Raw genomic sequence first — 22,146 nt, 5'->3', positions numbered from 1 at the left:
TGGTTGGTGTTTGAAATATAACAGTTATAAGAATAACTCAGAAGCAAGAAGCAAAAAATACAGGTCGTGTAATTATTACCTTTCATAGTGAGCAGGGAGCACAACTCTTTTTATGGGTAAAATAAGTAATTCTTCCAAAGAAACTAAATTGTTTCTGCAGGGCAGGGAAAACTGTCATTTACTGAATTGTGCCCAGGAGCCCAGGATGTTAATTGATCTCATTTTATCCTCTTTGTCTCCTTATGGATGAAGCAATGAGAACAGCCAATGAAAGCCAGAGGAGAAATTATTTCAAAAATACGACGTGTTTGTGACTTTGCCCTACATCTGGCCTAATGGTCTGTGAGAACTTAAAATAATTTTGGCTAAAAGGTCAGATGAAATAAATAGAATCAAGATTTAGGCATAAGTGATTTGGAAACTAACAGAAAATGAACAAGAATACACTATTAATGCCATTCTAATTCCGTAATTCTAAATCTTCCTTTTAGACTGCCCTCACTTATCCTCCCAGACTCTGAAGCCAAACTCTTAAAAATTTACTGTAAAGTCATCCAAATATTGTCAAATACCAGTTCCAATTCACACACTTGTGCACATACATGCAAGAATTTATACAGTGCAGATGATTTTTCATTGCAACAAAGGTAACTGCCTCCTTCTTTCTGATGATTATCTCATGTTTCAATTTGATATTATCTTTTATTAAGGCAAAAAAAAAAAAAGGTGAGGTAAGTAAATACTTTAGTAAACAGTTTTGAGGCCCAGAGAATACCTTCCCAGATGGGGGGGGGGCATTAAAAAAGACAATGATATTTAAGAGACATCCTATATAATAAACCCTAATATGCAAAACGACAAAATGGGGGAACAACTGGTTGCTATGATGCTCAATGACTACCAGGGGCAGATGCTCAACATAGGAGCTGCCCCCTGGTGGTCAGTGCTGCTCAGCCAGAAGCCTGGCTCATTCATGTCTGAGGAACAGCAGTGATGACAGGAGCCTATCCCGCCCCCAAGGCAGCACTGAGGACCCCTGGGGGCAGCGCTAAGGACCTCTGAGGGCAGTGGTCTACAAACTCATTAGTCAACAGAGCCAAATATCAACAGGACAATGACTGAAATTTATTTTGAGAGTCAAATTTTTTAAACTTAAAATTCTTCAAAATAGACTTGCCCAGGCCATGGTATTTTGTGGAAGAGCCACACTCAAGGGGTCAAAGAGCCGCATGTGGCTTGCCAGCCACAGTTTGCTGACCGCTGTCAGCAACCCCCTAAGCCAGCAGTTGGACATCCCCCGAGGGGTCCCAGACTGTGAGAGGGCACAGGCTGGGCTTAGGGATATCACCCCTTTCCCCCAGTGCACAAATGTCATGCAGACCAGGCCTCTAGTGTTTGTATAACAAAGAATTTGCTCATTGTCCTTTCTGTGAACATTAGGTGGGGCAGAGACTCTGGCTCTTTTGTTTTATAAAGCATAATATACAATACTAAACAAACTTTGCATGAGCATGGTATTATTCCTAATACATTTGTGTTTTACCATGCTTAGGGTTTTTAATTGTTTTTCTTTTTTTGATAGAGTTTTTTTTTTAATTTTAATCAACTAGTGCTTCTCATTTAGAAATGTTGGCATTTCCAGTAAACTACATATTTGTGGAAATGAATACAAGTCTGTATTTTGAAAATAGGGACATAATGCAAATTTGTTTGTCAGATTACTCTCCATAGCAATCTAACTGGATTTTTGAATAAGTGAGCATCTTGTCCCTTCAGTTAGTCTTTTAATATTAAACAACTTCACTAACATGTTACAGATAATCACGCCTAAAGTAATGCTTCAAATTGGGCTATTATTGAGAGCAATGGCAGATCTGAGCTTCTTGAAAAATCTATTGTAAGTTGTTTTAAAACTTTATTAAGGGTATATCAGATGGGTCCATAAAGTACAGGGATGTTTCAATACAGAATGTGACTTTTATTGGTCCTCTCATGAAAAACGACATCAGTTTGAATCGAGATGGGAATAAAAAATATATAGCCTGTTCTAGGAAACTCTATTTTCCAGATCTTGAGATTTGTGATTAGTAGGCAAAGAATTTATATCACATAGCAGGCAAGGTAATGGACAAAGTAAGATTTACCTTACCAAACATTTTCATTGAAAGTCAGATCTGTACAGGCTGGCAAATACTGTATTCCTCCTAATATTTCTTGTGAGCACATTCAAGGATTATATATACTCTTTTTGCATGCTTAAAATTAAAAATAGGGTGACCCATTTACAGGTAGTTTATATTTAAGTTTTCACAAAAATACCAGAAAATGTTTGAGAGTTCAAAACCATCTTTAAGACATCGGGGGGAAAAAGTTAATGCTAGGTTATAATTTAGAATATTTTCAACCTAAAGAGGCTTATTGATGAAATCAGAAGAGTAATTATATTTTTACCTACCTTTATCTTTAATGCCTATCCCAGTATCTGTGTTTCTTTCTGTTGTAGGATATAATTTAAAGATCACTTTTCTGATTAAGATGTCAACATACAACCAATCATTTCATAGTATCAAAATTTTCACATAGCAAACACCTTTACTATTTATGTATCTTTTTCACATTTCACTTGAGCCTCAAAACAAAAAAATCCATATGAGTTTGATAGGGAAGGTGTTATTATCCTCATTTCAGAGATGAGAAAACTGAGAATTTGCAAGTACAGTGGCAGCAATTAGACTAGACCTTGTAGCTTTTTTCTATTGCCTCATAATGCTTTTATTCACCTGCCCAAATTAAATTAGGTTTACAACTATCATCATCACAGAAGCAGGGTTAGAAAACCCTAGCCAGTATTTTTAAATATATATATAGGAATGTAATACTCAAGGGAACGTATTAGAAGTATTTAATGTTTCTTAGTTATGCACATGTTTCACATGCATGCTAATGTTTGACCAATGCTTTAAAGCACATGTGTCAAACACAAGGCCCGCGGGCCAAATCCAGCCCGCCAGGCCTTGCAATGTGGCCCGCACCGCACTGTCATCACTGCACTCCGCTGTCAGTTTATGACATTGTCAGTTTATGACTGTTCAGTAAACCATTTGGCCCGCGATTTAGGCTGGATTTTAGATTTTGGCCCCTTCTCTGATTGAGTTCGACACCCCTACTTCAGTCACACCATCAGAGCATGTAAATTCTTATTTCTAATTTTCTAACATTTTTATTGACTAACAGCATGCTTTTTTAGCTGAATAAAGGCTGAAAATCTAGTCTCAGATGGTTATTATGGATATGAATATGTGTGTGCATGTGTGTGTGTGTGTGTGTGTGTGTGTGTGTGTGTGTTGAGGGGTGCTTTCATATTACCAAATACAATAATGATTATAATAGCAAAGTACTAGAAGATGAATGACTAGTATAGCCGTGAGTTCGAAAGTGATTCTCTCCTAATAAATCAATAAGGGAAGAGAAAATCTACTTGAGTAGCAAGTTGTCAGAGTACAGTGACAGCTCAAAAAGAATAGATTCTACAGTGTTTATATTAAAAAAAAAAAACACACAGAAAGTTGTATAGAAGTTTAACAAGAACAGAGAGTTATCCAAATATAAATCACAACCCAGGATCCTAACTGATTTGGGGACAGTTGATTAAAACAAGGTAAAATGAAGTAAATGATAATCTTGACAGCTAATTATGAAAACTGGCCAAGAGAAGTGTGATAGCATTGTAGAGGGGGTGTTCTGATTAAAGAAACAGATGACCACAACATTTCCATCTCCAACCTTCTACTGGGGTCAAGGCAAACACCAGCTAGCTGCCTCTTGAGACTTCTCTTGGGATTAAATTGCTGGAATAAATTTTCTTCAAGCCAAGGACAGGACTTGTCTTTCCATTCTATCTAAGTGCAGGTAAGTATGTAAACTCATTAAATAACATAATGGTTTACACAACCATTGGTTTATGCAGCGAGATCATAATTAGCGAAGTAAAAGCCAGTTATTTGTCAAGCATGGAAACAGCATTAGTCAGCTTTTGTTATAAAAGGCAAGCAAAAACCTTAGGGATGTGTAACTATCAATACCTTTTCTTCTAGCGGTTTATAGTTTGGCTGTGATTCTATGTAGCTCTGTACCTCATTCTGGGACCCAGCTGAGAGTCTGGGACTTGCTTTCTTCATGGAAGAGGGCAAAGATATGGAAGGCGATGCTGAACTGCACACTCACATTTATTTTATTTACTTATTTATTTTTAAAATTTCTTTATTGATTAAGGTGTTACATATATCCTTATTCCCCCATTACTCCTCCACCACTGCCCCTTACTCATGCCCTCACCCCCCTGTGGTCTGTGTTCATTGGTTAGGCTTATATGCATGCATACAAGTCTTTTGGTTGATCTCTCCCCCTTAACCTCACTCCCCCCTACCTTCCCTCTGAGGTTTGATGGTCTGATAGAGGTTTCTCTATTTCTGGATAGGTTCCTGCTCAGAATTGATGCTGTCTCACTTCCACTTAAATGCTATTGTCTCAAGCATGTCACATGAGCAAGTTGGCAATGGCTTGGGAGAAATCACTTTGGTTTCCTTGAGTACCCAGGTCTGCATGACATAGGGCATGGGTTGAGGATCATCTTGTGGGGTGGGGTGAGATAGCTGGTAATTGTTGACTTATCAGCTCCAAATTGACTTTTTGCCCTCTCTGTGAAAATGGATCTGGGTCCTTTAAATAATTTTCCTGCCAAAACCGGTTTGGCTCAGTGGATAGAGTGTCGGCCTGCAGACTGAAAGGTCCCAGGTTTGATTCAGGTCAAGGGCATGTACGTTGGTTGCGGGCTCATCCCCAGTAGGGGGTGTGCAAGAGGCAGCTGATCGATGTCTCTCTCTCATCGATGTTTCTAACTCTCTATCCCTCTACTTTCCTCTCTGTAAAAAAATCAATAATAATATATTAATAAATAAATAAAAAAAATAATTTTCCTTTCTCTGTGGGCATGATGCTAAGCCATGCCAGTAGAGGGCACTGGAGAGACACTGCAGACTAACAGGTTTTCCTTCCTGGCTCCAGCATGCTCTCTAAGCAGGATCCTGAGGCAGCCTCTCCAGCACCTGGTTCCCTTAACACAAAAGTCTTCACCAGCATCTGGCTCTCACAGTGCATGTGTTTCCTCCTCCCCGTCATGGGTAATGTGGGCTGTTTGCCCAGCATTCCACCTCAGCAGCCCGGGCAACTCCTCCAGCATTAGGTTGTTGCAGTTGTGCACAGCTGCTCCAATGCCGGCTCCTACAGAGCAGGCTGTCCTTCTTCAGTTCATAGCTTCTGGCTCCTGGCTCCTGCAAGGACTGGCAGCTTCCCCTGACACACCCTTCAGGCAATGTTGTAGTGGAGAGACACCTCTCCATGAACTATTTTCTACAACACCCTAGACTAGATTTCTGGCAAGTTTCAGAGGTCATATTTCCAGCACATTCTGCTGGAGTGGTAGCACACTGGCCTCTGCCATTCGGTGAACTATGACCCCCCTCTCTCCAACAAAGTCTGGAGCCTCTTAATGCTCCCGTTCAGCCTGGGGGTAGTAGCCGTAATCCTATCTTCTTTAGAGCTTCCTGTATTTCTTACTTGCCAATTCCCTTTTACTTCAACCTCCCATTACAGTTAACAATTCTTGGTATTAAATTTCTCATGTTCAAATTACTGTGTGGTTTCTGTCTCTCCTAATTGGACCCAGGCGGGTACAGTTCATACTACAATCTAATATAGAGATCTAACAAATGGAATTAGATAAAACATATTGTTCAATAGGATAAATTAAACCATTTATTGGCACGTAGGACTGGGATTCTTGAAGTTTGAGGGCTTAAGGCTTCCTTTCTCCTGGGCATGCTTGGCTGGGCTCTCTTCTTGCTACATCTCTTTGTCTAACTGACCTTGCTTGCCAAAACCATTCTCAGACTTTGGGAATAACTTAAGGTTGTGGTGTACTCCTCTACTTTCTCTGAGAACAGAGTTAACTCTGTTTATTTTCACTTTAATTGATTTTGTGTTGACTTTTATCAGACATCTAATTTTCTTTACCTCTTCAAATTGTTGATATTGGTCTCACTGGAACCCTCAATTATGCCAATATCATCTACACATTAGAGATGACTCATGAAGAGTGATTTATTTTTAAAAAGGAATCTTGTCCCTTTAAAACTATAATTGCTGCCTTTCACTTCTGATACATTCTTTAATCTCTAACTATTAACTGAATTATGTGAATTTCTATAAAGTACAATATATCTAGAAAACAGAGGATACATTTTTTATCAATACTTGTGTTAAAATGGGAATTATATATCCCTTTATAATTTAAACTAAAGGCCCGGTGCACGAAATTTGTGCATGTGGGGGAGAGGGTTGCCTCAGCCTGGACTGTACCCTCTCTAATTCGGGACCCCTCAGTGTACATCCCTCTTGCAATCCAGGAACTCTGGCTCCTAATTGATCACTTGCCTGCCTGCCTGGTTGTCCCAACCCTTCTGCCTGCCTGCCTGCCCGATCTCCCTAACCCCTCTGTCTGCATGCATGACTGCCCCTAACTGCCTTTGTCTGCCTGACTGCCTGCCTGATCACCCCTAACCATGCTCCCCTGCTGGCCTAATTGCTCCTAGCTGCTCTGCCTGCCTGCCTGATCACCCATAACAGCCTCTGCCTTGGCCCTGCCACTTGGCTTTGTCTGGAAGGGCATCTGGAAGACATCAGGCCTATCTGGTCTAATTAGCATATTACTCTTTTATTAGTATACATTTTCTTTCTTGAGAATCAGCACAAAAAAAGTAAACCACTTTTTGGGGGGTGAAGGAAACTTAACTTATTATTTTTTATTAATACATAGCTTTTATAGCAATGTTTATTGGGACTGTAGTTATTCCTCTCAATTTAAGACTGAGTAATTCAAAGACTTATTTGAGGGAATATAAAGTTTGATTTCTCTCTCAAATTTTCTCCAGATTGACTATTGATGTGAATAATTGATGACAGTAAGTTTAGCATAAATATGCTGAGTATAAGATAGGTGTGCTGGAGCTGTGGCCTACAAGTTGAGAGAGAGAGAGAGAGAGAGAGAGAGAGAGAGAGAGAGAGAGAGAGAGAGAGAGAGAGAGAGAGAGAGAAACTAACTTATATGGAGGAAAAGTTATCTTAAAGCTTTGCCTAAAAGACAGGTGGGATCCATCAATGGCTTCTTTAATACCTGATGAAGTTTATTGTTGCTTACATTTGTGTGTGTGTGTGTGTGTGTGTGTGTGTGTGTGTGAGTGTTTCATCCTTTAATTTGATATGCTCTTATATTTTACTAGATATCTTAGGCTCTGAAGCTGTAGGGATCAGGGAAGAAGTTACATTTAAAGTTGTATGTGTGTGCTTTGTGAATTATGGAATTTACAAGCTGGAAGAAACTTTGAGATTTCTCATTCCCAAACTCTCATTTTACAGATGAAAAAATTGAGGCCAAAGGAAGAGAAGTGGTATATTCTGAGATCCCAGTGAGTGGATCTGACATGGTTATTAGAGTGGTCTCTTGAAGTCTATGGTAGTGAACTTCATACTGTTGGAGCTCATATGAACAACAGGGAAAATCTTTACTGATATTAGAGAGCATCGCTTGTGAAAATGAATGCAGACTAATGATAGTTGAAGAAAGAATGCTGGCAAGCAGGCTGTCTGCATGTTCCGTGTGTTAACAGAGGCAATGTGTGTCTCATAGAGACCAATGGTTCTCCTTTACTTAAGAACTATCACCTATATTTGTCATAATCCTCCTGATATAAACAAGAGCACATAATTAATCTGAGATTTTGAGTGTGTCTGTGTGTTGTTGTTTTTTAAAAAATATATTTTATTGATTTTTTACAGAGAGGAAGAGAGAAGAATAGAGAGTTAGAAACATCAATGAGAGAGAATTATCGATCAGCTGCTGCCTCTTGCACACCCCTGCTAGGGATGTTCCCGCAACCAAGGTACATGCCCTTGACCAGAATCAAACCCAGGACCTTTCAGTCCACAGACTGACGCTCTATCACTGAGCCAAACCAGTTTCCACGTGTCTGTGTGTTTTAAGTAAAGGTTTTCATTTTTTTTAAGTGAACATTCTTTTCTTGTTAGTTAGCTTGTTTGTATATAACAATGTCACTTCTCACTTCTATTTGCAAACCATCTGGCAATTCCATTGCCAATGGCATCCAACAAAACAACAGCAGTAAATATAGTAACAGGAAGAAAAGTAAAGACAGGTCATCTCATCAAAGACAGTCCTTATTTACAATCAGGTTTGAGGTGTGCCCCAACAACATAATTAATAATAACATTCAAAGAAAGTTTTCATATTTAATGATATTTCTCATTAACTTGAAATTGACTTAGGATTTGATGGAGAGAAATAGGAATTAGCAAGAGCCCAGGTCCACAATGAAGGTAATAGGGCTTTGCTAGATGACAATATCAAAACCTATGACAGGGACACACACAGACATCAAACACTAATTTTCAAATGAGAAATGATTTTAAAAATAAAGAAGATGGGATTTTTTTATAAATGATATACATTTTTATATATTCTAATAAATTTGGTTGGAATGTGACATCTCTATTCACTAACTTTTCTATCATATTTCACTACTAGCAATAATTTTTCCATGTTATTTATCATCTTATTTACAAAGACTTTGACGTTATTGGTTCTTATACATCTCATGGATGTCACTAGCTGGATGATTTCAATGGTCTCCCGGCCATTTCCACATCTTCTTGTTTTTCCATATCACCCTATAGATCATGATCAGAACAGCATGCAGAAATCACATTTCCATCCTACTCTTGCTCTACTCGAATATCTCCCACTGAAAACCACCCCTGCTTATGGACACAGAATTTATTCAGAGCTTCAGTCATCTCTGTCTACTCAAACAAGTCATACATAAGTTCCCTGAATATACTTTCTACCTCATCCAGTAGGCCGTCTATCTTCAAAACATGCAGTTAAATCATTTCTCAAAATGCATTTACAAAATATTAAATCTTTGAGTTAGTCTCACTTTCAAATATTTCCAAATATGTTAGGGAAACCGGTGTTAAAATTAAATGCTTCCTCTCTCGCCTGGCTTTAGAGAATTTTGGTATGCAGTTTTCCTCACAACCCTCTGACCATGGAGCCCTTCCATGAAGACGGTTGTGTGATGCCTATCTATCCATATACATACCCATATAGACATCAATATTTCTTTAAATTAAAAGCTCCAGAAAGATTAAGCATAGAGTATCTATACTAATAAAAGGGTAATATGCTAATTAGACTGGATGTCTTTCAGACATCCTTCCTGACAAAGTCAGGGACATGGCTGGCCTACAAACTACTGAGGCCTCTCACCCAGGCGAGCCCCACTCCCAATGGGGACCCCCCCACCCCGATCTGGGGCCACTTCAGGGTAGGTCAGCCAGTCCCCACCTGTGCAATGACCAGAATGACCACTGGCACACTTTGAGGTGCCACCTCTTGGTTCCTTTCCCCAGCAGGCAGGCTCAGATTGATCACCTGATGGCCAACTGTGGTGGGGTGGGGCCAGTAAGTGGGTGGGAACAGCTGGAACAGCCGACCTCTCGGTTCCTTGCCCCACCATCAGGCACTGATCACCCTATGGCCCAGGGGTGGGTGGCGGGTGTGGGGGCAGCTACAGGCAGCTAGGGAAGATGGCCCTGATTGAAGGTCAGGCTTGGGGACTATACCCGCGGGATTCTAGTGTTAAACATAACCCAGCAATCCCACTCCTAGGTATATACCCAAGAGAAATAAAAACGTTTATACAAAACTAGCACAGAATATTTATAGCAGCACCATTCATAATAACTGAAAGGTGAAGACAACCCAAGTTTCCCGCACCTGAAAAATTGATAAACAAAATGGGGTTTACCCATGAAATGAAATATTATTCAACCTTAAAAATGAAGAAAAGGCTGACACATGCTATAATACAAATGAACCTTAATAATATTATGGTAAGTGAAAATTGCCAATTACAAAGAAACACATGTGGTATGTTTCCATTTCATACAAAATCCAGGATAGAGATATTTTTAGAGACAAAGAGAATTGTGGTTCTCTTTGAAATGGGATGCGGTGATACTCATCGGTATAGCTTTTCTTTTTGAGGTGATAAAAATGTTCTAAAATCAAGTGTGGCATGCTGATTTGTGAATATATTAAAACCCTGTGAATATATTAAAAACATTGAATTTTTTATTTAAAAAGAATTATATGGTAAGTAAAACTTTTTTAAACGGTTTTATAAAACTCTACAATAGAAAATCATATTATACCATTTTGTAATCCCTCATTATGCCTGTATTTTAATTAGTAAGCGTTTAATGATTATATGAAGAAGAGGCTAGCATAAGCCTTTGTATTCACTGTGGTCTCAGGACAATCGCATCGTATCCTGAGAGCCTGTTAGAAATGCAGGTTCTCAGATGGACTCCACACCTGCTGAGACAGAACCTGCATTGTAACAAGATCCTATGCACATTCAAGTCTGAAAAACACTGGACTGTAATATCTTCTAATTGTTGAGAACACTCAGCTTTTACAAAGCTATTTTGCTTTCTTGTGCCTTAGGGCTTTTAATATAAAGAGATTAAATCAATTCACTTTTAATAAGGACAGCATCTAATGAATTACAATTAACCTAATTTTCTCACCTGCACTTTAAATGTTTCCAAGTCCTCAGTCAAGTCTCCAAACTGATGATTTTTTAAAATATAAGAAATTATATAAAAATAAATAACTCTTTCAGGTCTTTTAGTTCCTTGAATTGTACAGACACGCTACCTTTTCTAATCATTGATTCAAATGCAAAAGCTTACAGTACATTTGTCAAAGATACATAACAAATTATTTTAAACCAACTTAGTTTCTCATGAATAAAAAGAAGTTTATAACCACTGTTGTTTCCCTTAGTATTATAAAAAAATTGATGAATTAGCAGAGGTCATTTTAGTCATGCTTAAAGAATATTAAATATACTACATGAATCAGAGTACTTTTTTTTTCTCAGAACTCCACTGGTTTGTGCTACTGCTGGAAATGCTGTAATATTTGAAGCCCAGTACTTCTATAATTTTGTCAGAATAAGAGAAATTTATAATTGAGAAACATTTATTTAATTACAGCACAAAATATCCTATCTAATAAAAGAGAAACATGCAAATTGACGCACTTTCGCTACACCCACAAGCCCCGCCCACCAGCCAATCAGGGCAAGTATGCAAATTTACCCAACCAAGATGGTGGTTAATTTGTATATCCAGGCCAAAGAGAAGACTGAAGACAGCATAGAAAGAAGCCAAGCGCTGCAGAAGGGAGCGAAGCTGTGGAAAAGTAAGCAAGCGGGCAGCAAAGAAGGGAAGAAAGCAGGTGGGCTGGGGGAGAAGGAAGGGAAGCAGGCTGGGGCAGAGACTGCAGCAGGAAGCCCTATTGCAGGAATCTTCCTGCAACAGGCCTCTAGTACACATATAAAATGCATTCCTTTCAAGGGTTATTCTTGCTCTCTCATGCCCACACAGAGAAACCTAAGGCAGGGGTCTTCAAACTACGGCCCGCGGGCCACATGCAGCCCCCAGGGGAGTCTGATCCTGCCCGCCAGGTTTTTTGGGCAGTGAGCGCAGCCAAGGTGTTACAGTAGGGATTAGTAGTTCATATAGTCCTGCCCTCCAGCTCTCTGAGGGACCGTGATCTGGCCCCCACTTTAAAAAGTTTGAGGACCCCTGACCTAAGGTATCTTGGTTCTGATCTTCTCTATCCCAACCCTGAAATAGGGGTCAATAGGGAAACTCAGACAGGCTTGGCCTACCTCCTCTCCCCATCATAAGTGTGCTCTGGGGAAGTGAAGGCCTCTTGCAATGAGAAGGGCCACTCAGGATTGTCAGATGATCTATTTATTATTAAAGGGCTAACAAGGGTGTTAGAAAAACCCAACAGTTTTTCTCCGTCTGCAAGACAGACTATAAACAACATATGATCAATTACCCTGAATATTTTGATAAACAATCGCAGAATCCCATGATTTTATACAATTCCAGAGGCCTACCAACCCCTTGACAAAGAGAGAATACTGTTTAGAAATATTCTCCAGATATGATTCTCTAAATATGTCTTTCCTATTTATGAGGATTGTTGCAATATATGAACATTTTTGTTGTAATAGCACCAAGCACTTTACCTCTTTCCAGGATATATTCTTAGGGAGATACTATTTCCAATTAGACACTTGTATAGAAGATATAAAGTAAAAATACAAAAATAGGCATATTCTGTGTGTTTGGTTTTACTGGCAACTCATGTTAAATGTACCCATCAAATGTATCTGAACCAAATACAATGAGCGATATTCCTTTTATGTTGATATCAGTCATATTCAAGGAAGTGCAGAATTGGCTTGTTAGGAAAAACTGGAATGAATAATAAAAATTGAAATTTAATCTGAACTTATGAAGTGAGGTATACAATTATTTCAGAAATGAGTAGCTTTCATTCTTTATTTGAGATCCTATAGTGAGGAGTTACTGGTTTCAGGTCATTAAAAATAAAGGCACACAAAAGCCAATAGTACAATAACAAGTCAATTTTAACTAGCTTATTTTCTGATTAAAAATTATACATATATTCAAAGTCCCTTTTAATGAGTACTTATTGAGAGAAAAATGTTTACATTATTTAGAAATTAATGAAGGAATTTCTTATAGCAAAAAATATTAAACAATCAGTTACCCATTACTATTTTTTGGATAGTAATAGAAAATAATATGGGTCTTGCAAGGGCAGGAACCAAGCCTCCACATATTAGATCTTGGAAAAACACAAATCTGAGGTACTCGGCAGGGTACAACAGTTGGAGAATTTTCCTTGGGAAAAAAAACTTTAAACATATAGCAATATAATTTTTTCAGAAAATTCAACTCATTTTTAAGAGGACTGAATAGAGAAAACTGAAAGTAATTGTAAATGCTAGTAAAACTAAAATGGTTTGTTCTTAATTATATTAAACTGATGTTCTGCTTCCTGACATATGGAAAAATTCAAGAACCATGTTCCAAATTTTTATTTTTATTTTTTAATATACTTTATTTATTTATTTATTTATTTATTTATTTATTTATTTATTTATTTTTTACAGAGAGAAAGGGAAAGGGATAGAGAGCTAGAAACATCAATCAGCTGCCTCCTGCACACACCCTACTGGGGATGTCCCTGCAACCAAGATAGATGCCCTTGACCGGAATCCAACCTGTGATCCCTCAGTCTGCAGGCTAATGCTCTATCCACTGAGCCAAATTGGTTAGGGCCATGTTCTAAATTTTTAAAGAAGATTCCTTGCTGCTGGCCATTCACAGACACACCCACACAGCCATTAGTCCAGATTGACTCTTTCTGTGTCATTGTTTTACAAGTGGCCAGGCCTACTGAGGCAGTAGGTTTGCCTGTGGCAAATTTTGTCCTGGATTATTCCCAACAAGGGGCCTCCCCATGAGAAATGTCTTGCAGCCACGGTCTTCCGGGACTTCTTTTTTCTAGTCTCCTTCTCTTGCCATAAATCTGTATGTCCCTAATAAAATCTGGAAAGTGAGCCGGCTCATCTTGGAGAATTTATATCAGTAAGAGTCTCTTCCAGCTCCCCTGGCTTCCAAATACACTTCTGACTATAATAAGTGTTAGCTGAAAGCTGAGGTGTTGAAATGATTACTCTGAATTATTGGGAGAAAATGATGGGCTTTATTTAAAAGATTAACTTAAAAAGAGATAAAGTGGATTTCCACTTTGGTAGCAGAGTTTCCGGTTTGAATTGTATGTTTTCTCTCTAGTGGAAAAGGCACAACAGATACTTGAGAAAAACAGAGCTTCTACACAGTGTGAGAGTGGGCATGACAGGTGCCTTCCATGCCAAAGAGAAGGGGAAGCAGGGCAAGTGCTAGGAGGCAGCGTTCCAATAGGGAATTTGGGGGAAAATTAAGGAAATGGAGGGAAGATGGTCAGGTCCCAGGACTGAACAATTAGTATCTGTCTCTGTTCCCTGCAGTCCATTTTCATTCAACAGTGTGTTCCTTTTCTCTGGTTAATTCCCATAGCACTGGGCTGCGTTTGTCTCCTATTTACTTATGCCTGCCATCTTATACTAAAGCTATTTTGAGACCATCTTATCTTCTTTATTATCTTTATTATTGAACAAGAACCTCTCTGGAGACAGAAAGATTATCTTACACGCGCACGCACACACACACACGCGCGCACACACACACACATATATATATATATTTATTATTATTATTATTTTTTAAATATATTTTATTGATTTTTTTTTTTACAGAAAGGAAGAGAGAAGGATAGAGAGTTAGAAACATCGATGAGAGAGAAACATCGATCAGCTGCCTCCTGCACACCGCCTACTAGGGATGTACCCACAACCAAGGTACATGCCCTTGACCTGAATTGAACCCTGGACCTTTCAGTCCACAGGCTGATACTCTATCTACTGAGCCAAACTGGTTTCGGCACCTTACACATATTTTTATCTTCAACAACATATCATATTGAAGAAAAATTTTTAAAAAATGGAAGAAAAGAAGAAGGAACACTTCCTGAATGCATATTATGCATTAGTTAGTAGATGGGATGTTACAATAACAAATGCGTGCTCCCTGCCTGATTTTTGAATTAGTTCAGAGTTAATCCAAAATAGGCAGATATAGGGAAAATATTGGCTTTATTTTTGTTAGAACTAAAGGAAGGGACTTGGCGCTATAGTAATAAGAAGCTTCCTCAAATTGTATGCAGACTTAGGCAAACCTGGCCACAGGGGTGGCTGTGGGGGACCTCAGTCTCCTCCATGTGGAGTCCTGCCCTGGTTGAACATATATGACAGCGGAGCAGAGCAGACTAGGATGAACACTTTCTGCAGCATTTATGGTCCCAACCAGGAGATGGGAAGGTGAGCTGAACTCCATATTTCCTTCCCCAAATTTGCCCGTGATGTAATTTACTCCAACTTCCCTGGGAAGGAGTGAATGAGTGAGGGGGCAGAGAGAGGTCAGGATCCTTACACTAATGAATATCTCTCTTCCTGTGACTATGAAGTCACATAGATATTAAGGAACTTGCCCTAAGCTCCACAAGTAGTAAATGCCAAAGATCACATTAAAATCCAAAGTGTGTATGACCTTTGTTCAACCTGGTCCATGGTGTCTGAGGTCTGAAACATGTCTGGTGAATGGATGGGTGGGTGGGTGAGAAGAATCCTTTGTATACATTTGTGTGTCAACTGGGATAAGTCCCAAGAATTTTAAGTGGTTCAAGCTCTTCAGACAAAATGAATTTCATATTATAAATATCTTCATAAATGTAAAAAGGACATCCTTTTCTTTAGTATACAAAGATAACAATATGGAATTTTTTTCAAATTATTTCCCATATGTATACCACCCAATGCACTATTAGATTCTGGAGGCCAGGAAATTTACTACTATCTTTCCATGCCCCCAACACCACTGGAGGTTCAGGAGGCCATTTATAAATGAATACCAAGAGAAGTAGAAAAACCCTTAAAAACTACTTCTTTAAATGAATTTCATGAACTCAAACCTGAATGTATGCAGATAGATGAATACCTAACTATATAGATAGATTTTTTTTTTATTTTTTTTTTGCCAACGACTCCAGTATTTGGCACAATGTTTTTCTTAAGCTAAGGAGGGACATAGTAGTGTGTTGTAAGTGTGGGAAGAATTACTGTAAAGGAGGATTCTTATTCAGTAAGTATTTCTGAACTGAGAAGAAAATAAAATAAAATAAAATAAAATAAAATAAAATAAAATAAAATAAAATAAAATAAAATAAAATAATAAAATAAAATAAAATAAAATAAGGCTTAAACTTCAGCAAGAGCAATATAGACACCACGTAAGGAAGGCTTTTCTGCTAGCTCGGGTTATTAAACAGACTGTAGGAAGGAATCATAGAATCCTCCCTTGGAGATCTGTAATACCAGGATAAATAACCCGCTGGTTTAGAACCACTGCTGTTTGGAGGCAAGAAGCTGGCCTGGGTGAGTTCTCAAAGCATCAAATATAATCACTTGTACTTGCATTTAAAATAACACACCATAATTTCATATCCAGGATGCTTAATGCCCGTGAAATCTAATGGCGAAAGAAGCCATGACTTGTACCAGAGTTGAGGATCTATTGGCCCCTGTAGCTCTGTGACTGCATCATTCTGATTAACCTGCATTATATCCAGTTCATGCTGCCTATCAATCTCACGGAGGGGAAATAAGAAAGCCTGGCTTCTATTGTCACTTTGCTCATCAATCAGCATTTTCAACTTGTTTAATTTCCCTTGGATTCCATCTATAGAAGCTTTTTTTAGCCAAAAATTCCATAATTCCATGATAATGAAATACAGAGTTATATTCTCTCTTATTCACATTATAATTTCTAATGTGTTTCAGAAAAATATTTGGCAGAAAATATTAACAATATTACTGTTAAATATTTTAAAGGTTAACTCACTAAGCAATATGCCTTTTTGTTAATTTATCTCTCCCAACTGGAAGACTTGATGTGAAATGCTCAATCAATGTTTATGATCTTTGTTCACTTAATAAAATACAATATTATTAGTTGCCACTTGATTTAGAAAAATCCCTTGACTCCATAGGACTACCATTCTCCAAAAGTCACACTAGTTATGCTGTTGAACCAATAATTTAGACAAGTCACAAGCAGACATTTTAAAAGTATAAACTAAGATTTTAAAAAAAAAATACCCCCTATGATATGACCTTTTGAAGGAAAAAGTGTGATTTATCTTTTCAAATAAAACAGACTTGCTACCAGAAAATATTAACACAAAGACCTACTGATAACCACTGTCTTCGCTGGTCAGATTTGAAATAATAAATGCAATACTGTTAGAATCTGTAAATAAGGAAATGAATAAAAGGTGTATGAAATGGTATGCTAATATGCTTTGTATTTGAACTGATGGGTATTTTTCCATCTGTTCATTCATTTATTTGGTATTTATAGAATTCTGGTAGGTATTAGACACCTATGTGTTGGGGATAACAAAGTGATGACATAAACATTTCCCAGGAGATATTCCCAACCTAATAGACAGTACAAATGTGTAAATAAGCACAGTGCTCTGTGAGATGTTATATACTGGAGGTATACACAACAGGAAAGGAAGGAAACTATAGTATCTAATGGTCTAGAAATAAGAAATACCAGATTTAGACTTCCCCACGAGGACCACAGATTCTGGAATCAGATGAGGACTATAGAATAACTATGTATAAAATAAAATGATACAATTATCAAAATGAGCATACAACAGAAAAAAACTACATACAGATCTGGAAAAAAAATGAGATTTCTAAAAATCTAAAGTTAAATCATTACTATTTGAAACTCAATAGACTGGTTGAGCATACGTAGTAAAGAAAACAAAAAGCAAAATTGACTATATAAAAGCCCCATGTGATATAGATAATGTATAAAAAGCTCCATGTGATGTAGGTGATGTAGAATGAGATGTTGGAGATGATGATGCAGAAGAGGATGTTTAGCATCCCCTACCCACTAAGTACCCCTTTCTCTCAGTTGTGGAAATCAGGGTCTTCAGACACTGCCAAACGTTCCTGGAGGACAAAATCACCCCAGCTGAGAACAGTTGCCATAAAAATCATGTAAGAGGTAAATTACTGGCTCATTTCACTCATGTTTACAGATGTAAAAATCCTAAACAAAATAACAGGAAATTGAATTAAATAGCAAATGAAATGATAAAATCTAGTTGATTTTTTTCTGAAATGCAAAGATGATTGCATATTTTAAATATTATAACGCACAGTAATAAACTAAAGAATAACCTAATGCACCTAGTACATATATACACATAAATACATATACTATATACAATATAGGATGCATCTACCCACACTGTCCAGTGGTAGGCAGTTCTATTCCCTCTTTATTTTCCCCTTTAATCTATACCCTATAATCATCTATCAGCAATGAATTGAACCTGTTGATTTTGGTTCAGTGTTATGCCTGACAGAAGAGGATGCTCATGTAAATTTAGCTAATCAAGAACTCTTCTCCTTACCCTAACCAGCTTGGCTCAGTGGATAGAACGTCAGCCTGCAGACTGAAGGATCCCAGGTTTGATTAGGGCCAAGGGCACATGCCTGGGTTGCGGGCTTGATCCCCAGTGGGGGCTGTGCAGGAGGCAGCCGATCAATGATTCTCTCTCATCATTGATATTTCTATTTCTCCTTCTCTCTTCCTCTCTGAAATCAATAAAGAAACACATATTTTTTTTTTTTAAAAAAGAAGCCTTCTTCTCTTTTATAGCTCTTTAGAGAAAAGGTTAAAAAAATAAGATTAGCTAACAATACCATTTACAAATGTTTCAGTTTCATTGAAAGGTAGTCTAGATTTATTTTAATGGTACAACAAATATCTCCTAAAATGTTGGTCTGTATTTTAAAAACCAATTCAAGCAGGTTAAATTCTATATATACTAAAGCAAAGCAAAGTCTGTTCAAATGACTGTTTAATTCTATATCTGTAGCATTCAACACAATGGTCTTTGAAACTAACTGACCTTTACCATGAACATCCAATAAATAAATATGAATGGCTCATTAGTGCACCCACATGAACTGAAATGCTCATTTTCAGTCGCTTTAGAACGCACTCAAATTCAAAACGACTTCTATTATTTTTTTATTTAATTACCTATTTAAACAAATCTGAGAACATTGCATATTCAACAGTTGTGCACTCTATATCTCTAGCATCGTCCTGTGTGCCAAATAGTAATTTAAAGATATGAAAAGAAAAGGATGCTAAGCATAAGACTGATAGATGTGGTTCTGTACTGGTAGTTGCTCCACTCCATAGTGCCATCCTCAGTCCTGCGTCTTGGTCACTAGAATGTCAATGTTAACTCAGCATTGAACTCTTTTTAAAAAAAAAAAAAAAAAATATATATATATATATATATATATATATATATATATATATATATATATTATTGGTTTTTTACAGAGAGGAAGGGAGAGGGATAAAAAGCCAGAAACATCAATGAGAGAGAAAAATCGGTCACCTGCCTCCTGTACACCTCCTACTGGGAATGTGCCTGCAACCAAGGTACATGTCCTTGACCTGAATCAAACCTTGGACCTTTCAGTCCACAGGCTGACACTCTATCCACTGAGCCAAACCGGTTATGGTAGCATAAAACTCTTAATTCTTACAAATACTGACCTTACCCCTATTCATTTTGTATAAATAAACATCAGTTAAATAAAGCTATGGAAATCACTTGTCTAAAAGTTTTACATTTATATGAAGAGTTACTGACTTCAATCAAATGATATAATTGCATGTAAATGAATTAGTAGGTATAAAGTTTGCCATTTCTTATCAACATAATAGCTATTTAAAAAAGTAATAGCAACTGTCATGCCTAACAGTGGCTAATTGCTGTGCCGGGCTCTTCAAATAATATAATGATAATGATACTCAGTCAAAAAGAAATGAAGGGAATGTCAGGGAAGGGAGGGGTCATGATGACAAAGAATATTCTCAGTATGTAGACCATGCTTCAGTGATCATTGTCCCACCTTTCATTTGAACACCTTGGGGGCCTTAACTACTCTCCTTCTCTTATACTGAATCAGTACTGGGAACACCATTGTTAAACAATCTCATCATAAATAAAAATTATCTTAGAAAAGAAATGGGGAAAAATAGCTATAGAGATAAAGAATCATTGGACAAACTGTCAAACGATGGCAGGAAGGCAGGGAAGGTTGTGCATGTGTATGTGGGGGGAGGGGGTTGTAAGAGATCAACTGAAGGACTTGTATGCATGCATATGGACATAAACAATGGATACAAGACACTGGGTTGGGGGAGGTGGGGCAGGTGAAGGCATATGCTGGGGGATAGGGGAGGCTGTGTGGAGGTCAAGGGGGGGAAAAGGAGACATAATGTACTACTATTTGCAATGCTTCAAACAATAAAAAAATTAAATTAAATTAGAAAAAAGATCATCTTACTTTCAAGGAAAAGAGCCCGGGTGAATTTAGAGCCTGCCTTTATACATGTACTAGGGGCCCAGTACATGAATTCATGCACCTTGAAAGGACCTGTGGACTGCGAGGCTGTGGTGGGCACAGTGGTGGGTCTCAGTCCATCCTCTGCATCCCCTCCCAACCCCTCCTGCTGAGGCCCAAATAGTCCCCTGTCTGCCTTCATCACCGCTCCCACTCCCACATGCTGACAGCACCAGCCCCATTTGCACCCACTGACAGTGTGGAATAATTGGGGCTGGCACCAGCAGTGGATGCAAGTGGCAGCTCTGGTGCCAGCAGGGCATGGAAGCAGGGCTGGCATCTGGGAGCAAAGAATTTTTAGTAACCACCAGAGGCTCAGCCCAATGACAGAGACTGGTGCCCTGCCTTGGACTGGTGCCCCCGCTCACCTGCTCCACCATCCCGCTGCTGCCAATGCCTGCCAAGTTCCCTGCACACTCCCTGGTGGTTAGCACACGTCATAGAGACAGGTTATTCAGTTGTTTGGTTGTTCTGCTGTTCAGTCTATTTGCATATTAGGGTTTTATATATATAGATACTGTTCTTGGCAGAGGGCCTTGCTTTGGGTGAAACCTGTTTCAGAAAGGCCCAGATACAGCTGCACTTGAACATCTGGCTGCCTTCCTAGAACCCTCTTGTGGATGTCTGCCAGGAGGACTGAAGCACATACCTTCCTGAGATTCTGAAAAAATCCTCCAGCCCAGTGGTTGCCAATTAGTGGTCTAGCCTACTAATATCTACAGCTTGTCTGGTCCAGCAGTCCCAATCCAGCCAACAGCCAGTCCCAACCACTTTCAGCTGAATACCTTCTGTTGTTTTCTCCTATGAGCTTAGTCATTTATGATTCATCAGGAATATATGTTATCAGGAAAAAAAATGAATATAAGTGTGTAAGATCAATAGGAAACCACAGTTAGAATAAATAAATTTCTAAGGGACCAAACAAAATATTCAGGCATTTTGATAGTATGGATAGGAGGGAAAAAAAAAGTTGGAAAAGTCCAGGAATCCTTTTCAGTGTCCACATCTCCCCTTTTTGAGAACAAGAAAGGAAGCAGTCTTTTGCTCCTATTAGATTCCCAACATGGGCAACAATGGAGCTCAAAATGAGAGTACGATTCATAGTTATCACCTGAATGCTTCCATATGCCACTACTATGCTAAGTGCTTTAAATGCATTATCTTATTTAATTCCCACGGCAACTTTTGGGGTTTTAGGAACTACCATTATCCTAAATTTTACAAATAAGAAAAGAGCAAGATTAAACAATGTGCCCAAGGTTACATAAATTGTAAGTGGCAGAGCTGAGACTCAAACCCAGGCCCCCTTGAATCCAGTGGATTTATCCCCATGCGATAATGCCTTAAAACAGCCTTCTGTAAGGCTTTGGCTTATGTAGCAATCTTTGCTGCTGCTAATCAGTGAACTCCTTCAGGGCAGAATTTATTTCTCATTAATTTTTATATCCCAAAGCATGGAATAATGCCTGATACAGAGCAGAAACTGAATGACTGTCAAATGAACAAAATGATGAATTAATAAATAAAGGAAGGAATGACTTCATTTCAAAAGGAGACAGAAAATTGAAGTCTTGTGTGGAAAAAAAAAAAAAAAAAAAGCTAAGACGACCCCAAGAATACAATTTCTGTGGTTAGCTTTGTCCCCCACCATTTCTATTGTAGCAACATATGAGTATTTTATGATAAGCACCATTTTGAGTATAGAATTAAATGAAATATTTTCAGAAATATGTACTTTTCAGGGATTTAAATGAATGATTGAAATTTCATATTCAGAACATGACACAACCAAACCAGCGTATAATCATATGTTTCCTATAATAAGCTACTTGAAGTGTTCTTAGGGTTACAATTTTGTAATCTAGACATGAGAGGAAGATCCCTGCTCTTGACAACATTCAACACAGGCCCTTCAGCTGCCTCTGGATAAAAGACA

At 38.2% G+C, this 22,146-nt stretch overlaps 1 protein-coding gene across 1 annotated transcript in view; it reads right to left on the bottom strand.

Annotated features, from left to right (window-relative positions):
* Positions 1-22,146, bottom strand: part of LOC311617506 (EGF-like and EMI domain-containing protein 1) — a gene marked incomplete at its 3' end in the record, with an annotated part of 495,068 nt that overhangs the window by 115,270 nt on the left and 357,652 nt on the right. The window lies entirely within an intron of this gene.

Source organism: Pipistrellus hanaki (assembly GCF_964339955.1).
Source record: "Pipistrellus hanaki genome assembly, chromosome: 2".
Classification (NCBI taxonomy): domain Eukaryota; kingdom Metazoa; phylum Chordata; class Mammalia; order Chiroptera; family Vespertilionidae; genus Pipistrellus; species Pipistrellus hanaki.
The sequence above is the reverse complement of the archived record's forward strand: the minus strand, read 5'-3'. Positions and strand labels throughout refer to the sequence as shown.